General features: G+C 41.7%; 1 protein-coding gene across 1 annotated transcript in view; it reads right to left on the reverse strand.

Moving 5' to 3' along the window:
* Positions 1 to 4,507, reverse strand: part of LOC123519026 — a 78,540-nt gene extending 74,033 nt beyond the window's left edge. Inside the window, exon 1 of the mRNA XM_045280157.1 lies at positions 4,035 to 4,507. The gene's annotated coding sequence lies outside the window, so the exon portion shown is untranslated. The remainder of the gene's footprint in view (positions 1 to 4,034) is intronic.
* Positions 4,508 to 6,000: the final 1,493 nt, after the last annotated feature.

A 6,000-nucleotide genomic window follows, 5' to 3' on the forward strand; every position in this document is an offset into this window, starting at 1 on the left:
AGTACTGAAAGGTTTAATCCCGTGGTGAACATTAAGTGCCATAGTATCTTAGAATTGGTATCGTAGTCATCAAGAAAAGAAAGTATCGCACACTGGCAAGAAACATTACTCGTAAATAAAAAAAAAAAAAAGGCCATCTCTCACTACTAACCTTTTTACCCCATAATGACAACTATTCTGACACTCGGCCCTGCATTTGAGTCTCTTAAATCACTCTATAACTTGTAAAAAGACTAAATTTTTAGGCCTTTTCTCTCCTTTTATTAACCCCTTGAGTACCATGACACGTTTTCATGTTTATACTGCTTACTATTTGGTGATTTTATACAGCTTCAGGATTAGTCTTTTAAATCACTCTATAACTTTTAAAAAGGCTTTTTTTTTTTTTTTACGTAGGGAAGACGGCCAGCCAAGGGCAAAAAAAAAAAAAAGTAAGTAAAAAAAAGGCCCACTTGAGTGCTGGCTCTCTAAAAAGTGCAAAAAGTGCCAAAACCGTCAGCCAGAATTAGGGGAGCAAATGCCTCGATACCTCTCTCTTAAAAGAAGACAAGTTGTAGGAATTCGGAAATACAGATGCAGGGAGGGAGTTCCAGAGTTTACCAGTGAAAGGGATGAATGATTGAGAGTACTGGTTAACTCTTGCATTAGAGAGTTGGACAGAATAGGGATGAGAGGAAGAAGAAAGCCTTGTGCAGCGAGGCCGCAGGAGAAGGGGAGGCATGCAGTTAGCAAGATCAGTAGAACAGTTACCATGAAAATAGCGATAAAAGATAGAAAGGGATGCAACATTTCGGCGGTGAGAAAGAGACTGAAGACAGTTAGTGAGAGGAGGGAGTTGATGAGACGAAGAGCTTTCGATTCCACCCTATCAAGCAAAGCTGTGTGACTGGAACCCCCAAACATGCGAAGAGTACTCCATACAGGGACGGATAAGGCCCTTATACAGAGTAAGCAGTTGGAGGGCGAGAAAAACTGTCGGAGACGCCTCAGAACACCTAACTTCATAGAAGCTGTTTTAGCAAGAGATGAGATGTGAAGTTTCCAGTTAAGATTATGAGCAAAGGACAGACTGAGGATATTCATTGTGGAAGAGGAGACAGTTGAGTGTCATTGAAGAAGAGGGATAGTTGTCTGGAAGGTTGTGTCGAGTTGATAGATGGAGGAATTGAGTTTTTGAGGCATTGAAAACTAATAGATTTTCTCTGCCCCAATCGGAAATCTTAGAAAGATCGGAAGTCAGGCGTTCCGTGGCGTCCCCGCGTGATCTGTTGACTTCCTGAAGGATTGGACGTCTCTGAAAGAACGTTGAAAGATGTAGGGTGGTATCATCAGCGTAGGAGTGGATAGGGCAAGAAGTTTGGTTAAGAAGGTCATTAATGAATAATAGAAAGAGAGTGGGTGACAGGACAGAACCCTGAGGAACACCACTATTAATAGGTTTAGGAGAAGAACAGTAGCCGTCTACCACAGCAGCAATAGACTCAATTTCAGGCCTTCCTTCTCCTATTATTATAAGCCATTGAGTACCATAACAAGTTTTCATGCTTATACTGCTAATTATTTGGTGATTTCATACAGCTTCAGGAAATTATGTGGGGATTAAAATAGTGAAGACTCTGCCCATTAATCATCTGACCTCCATAGACACTTCCTAAATGTCAATTGAATCGTTTAATCATACCTAAATGCGTCCCAGTACTGAACGGGTTAATGTGTGTGTGTGTGTGTGTGTGTGTGTGTGTGTGTGTGTGTGTGTGTGTGTGTGTGTGTGTGTGTGTGTGTGTGTGTGGCCATACAAATCTCTGAATGACTCTCAGTAAATAAAAAACTTAATATTCCCTTAGAGAGCATGAACGTCGTCGCCTGTAACACTCTACGAGGCTTTCTTGCGTCAGACTCTTTTTCTCTTTCTTTTTATTTGTGTGTTGGCCATGTAAGACCCCACAGTGCTCTGAATAACTGTAGTGTTAAAGAGGCTATAAACATTTCTTGACCTTGTTTCCATATTCTAAAACTTTGTGCCGTATTCTGACTGTTTTCCAAAGCCTCTGGTAAGTCTAGTTGAAGCTACGCGGTTTTTTTAGGGCTTTCTTTATGGCTCTAGTGACAGATTATCAATATTCTTAAACTACAGGATTAATACTCTTGAGAGCCCGGCTAATCATCTCCCTAACCTTTGAAAACAGTCGAAGTGAGAGAGCAAGGCGTTTCAGAATACAGGCCATGGCGAGGCGTCAGTGAGTCAAACAAACAACAACCGCAGCCGCAGTAGTGCCAATGGGCGGGTCACTTGGTAAGAGGCTGGGATCACGTACCGGTGGGCGCATTGATCCTTGTCTGTTTACCCTGGCGGCTCGCAGCGCAGGGCGGGAGGCGGCAGGCAGCCCGGCAACAGGATAGAGGTGGGACAGTCACGTGCCCAGTTCTCCTATGCAATAATAACCTTGAATCGGCTCACAATACCCTGATACAGCCGCCATGCATCACTGTCCCACTGCGCAGAAGGTAAAACTATGAGAACTATGTATTGAAGAGCGTGTTTTCTGTTTATGTACTTGCGTTACCTCACATTAACTCCTTCAATACTGGGATTTGTGTACGATTAGACCATTTTATTGCCATTAGGAAGGGTCAAAAGATCAGAAGATTAATGGCCATAATCTTCACTGTTTTAATCCCCCACATGAGTTTCTGAAGTTGTATAAAAGCGCCAAATAGTAAACACAATGAATATGAGAATGCGTTATGGTACTGAAGAAGTTAAAGGCAATATTTGTTGAGTCTTTGCCGTGTAGGAACCGTGCGAATTGACAAAGCCAGATCTGGATGGCTCTCTACACTACATAAACAACAATTTCACCACCCCACTCCTCACTCCTTGCCTTTCCTTCCTCGTGTGACTAATCATGGAAACTCTTCAGCTAAATTTAGGCCAAGAAGATGAAGTGGCACTACATACGTCTTCATTCTTGCCTTTTTTTGTTACGAAAGCATCCATCACAATGCGAAGGAAGCAAGAGAAGTGGACTAGTGGAGCGCAGCCAACCCCCAGCGAAGTGATCGTCTTAATATAAACCTTCCCGCGCTTAAATGTTCGGCGGGAAAGTCGGGCAAGGTTTCGTCTTTCTCACGCCGGGACGCCACTCGGGTAAATTATAGGGTAGCGCTTAACACGTCAAGATAACGCCATTTACCGTACTCAGGGCGGGAAACTTAGCTAGATTTACAGTGTGTGTGTGTGTGTGTGTGTGTGTGTGTGTGTGTGTGTGTGTGTGTGTGTGTGAAAGGGGTCTCTCTCTCTCTCTCTCTCTCTCTCTCTCTCTCTCTCTCTCTCTCTCTCTCTCTCTCAGAAATTCTTAAAATGAATTGGTAAGTACTCACTGGTTGTAGCATATTACATTATAGTCTTCACTTCAGTCACTTATATCACTTTATCTACTTATTGACCACTCTTCACTTTTAGTTCTTTTGATCGCCAATACAATATATGAAGTAAACTGTTCTAGTGTTGCTCAGTAGTTCCCATATATAAATTAATGACATCCACTTACTACGACTACTACAACAACAACAACAACTACTACTACTACTACTACTACTACTACTACTACTACTCGGTATAATCACTCCAGTTAGTTATAAATTCTAATTGTGTTTTTTAATGTCCGGGTTATGTATGGCCTTCACTTGAAACTGGTTACACTAAGCTACGATCCATACTTACATTGGTTATTCTTATCGCTTCTAAGTTTTTGATTAGATGAAGTATTCCAAGGCTTGTCAGGATGTTAAGCAGTCGTCATGTTATCAGTTTTGACGCTTACCAGTGACTGCGGTTGCTATCAATTAAGAAAATAAGGAAGCCTGCAAGAAGACATCAAGCTTACACGTGGCAGTCTCTATCTCTGTACAAAATGTTCCTACATCCAGCAATTATCGCTATTCATAAATTTGTCTAATCTTTTAAAACTTCCTAATGACTCAACACTAACAAACTTTCACTACACAACTCACTTCTCAATACCTTTACTTACGTGAGTTATGATAGTTATTGTAGACTCCACTTAGACAAAATGAAGTGTTTTTATCCGTGTTGCGATGCCAAGAAATCATAACAAACCATCAGATCTCACTCGTACACTTAGAGAATTATTTCCTTCACTCACAATGTAGCCGGTCACTCGTGGGATCCGTTCAAAGGAAGTGTTTCTGTGTTTGTTTAGATGTGCGAGGGAGTTACCACGCCTCAGCCATTTTGTCCACTGTTTCCCGAGGCTGCTCATGGTAACAGCGACAATATCTTAACGTACATCACACTAGTCACTCGTAAACACACATCAGAACTGTTTCTATGCTCATTTCGGTGTGAGGGAGGTGCCAAGTATCAGTTATTGCATCCACTTTGTTTATGGAGGCTGCTCATAATAATAGCGACAGTCTCCAGCCAAACACACAAGGCGGTCAGCACCAGGCGAGGAGACAGTAATGAAGTGCTGCCTATGAGCCCGTCTATTAATAACTCGCGGCCACACTGAGGGCACGCTTGACAGAGGGATCAATATAAACAAAACATAAACACATGCGTTCGTTACTGACCGCAGTGGGCAGCCCTGGGGGAGTTCACTGTCACAGACCAAGGTTATGACGACTGTCGAGAGGGAAGAGCATCGGAGGGTGGGTTCTGAAATGCTTTATTCTCCTGTACCTACTAATCACGAAGACTCAAAAGGGATTTATCAGTCAGATTTCTATGTGTCTTCGGCTCATATTCTCAAACATTTCTGCGCTTCACCTCTACTCTATTAAAAGGCTTTATCTAAATCTGCACGCGTTTTTTACGGTGTTTTTACGGTTCTCGAGGCAGAATGACAAGATTTCTACACTATTAACTGGAGAAACACTCTTGAAAACCTTGCTAATTATCCCTGTGGCCTTGGAAATCAGTCGTGGTGAGAGCAAAGCGTTTCTAAATACAGACCTATATCCCATTGGTGATACAGAATCCATTTTATATTTTTTTCAATATATTGTTCTCTTTATCAAACAAAGAGGATGAAAAACATAGGCTAACCACGAACCAACTATCGTTAAAATCACGAAAACACACTTAACCTCTTCAGTATTAGGGAACATTTTAACCTTGAGATTTGTGTACCATTAGACCAATTCATTGACATCAGGAAGGGTGTATGGAGGTCAGAATATTAATTGCTACAGTCTTCGCTATTTCAGTCCCCATATAAATTTCTGAAGCTATATAGAATCACCAAGTAGTAACCAAAAGGAATATAAAACGCGTCACGGTATTGAAAGGGGTTAAAACATAATAACTTCCACTACAGCCTGTGATGACAAGTCAAGATAGGGCGCCAACACAGATGAGAGCAGGCTACAATTGTTCATTACTATAGCCAATAGTGTCTTATTTCGTTGGTGATGTAGAGTTCTTAGTCAATTATCGCTGCAGTCACAAAGAAACTCGTGAGAATCCTTCATACTTACCATCTGGCTTTGGCTCGTATTCTCAAATACAAATGTGCCTCACCTCCACTATTTCAAAAGGCTTTGTTTAAATTTGATCGAATTTTTCAAAGTTGTTTTTACGTTTCTAAAGGCAGATTGAGAAGATTTCTTCATTATTAACTGGAGAAACACTCTTGAAAACCCCTCTAATTATCTTCGTGGCCTTTGAAAATAGTCGTAGTGAGAAAGGAGAGCGTTTCTGACTATGTACTAACTTTTGACTAACGCTCGACTGTGTATGGGCCCGGCATCTCAGTTGGCCTTTCATATTGTAATTTTCGTTGGCCTTTCTGGTTTCCTCCCTACACAAAAGAAGTAACAAATAGAGACAGGGCACGTCTACGGTTGAGAATACCTTGTTTATTGCCTCGTCCAAAAGTATATGAGGAAGGAGACGAATAAGGAGAAACAACTTCAAACAAGTGCTCCAGTACTCACCAACGCTCCCACGACGGCCGCCACCTGCTGCTTGTGCTG

This window comes from Portunus trituberculatus, chromosome 44 (assembly GCF_017591435.1).
Source record: "Portunus trituberculatus isolate SZX2019 chromosome 44, ASM1759143v1, whole genome shotgun sequence".
Taxonomy (NCBI): Eukaryota; Metazoa; Arthropoda; class Malacostraca; order Decapoda; family Portunidae; genus Portunus; species Portunus trituberculatus.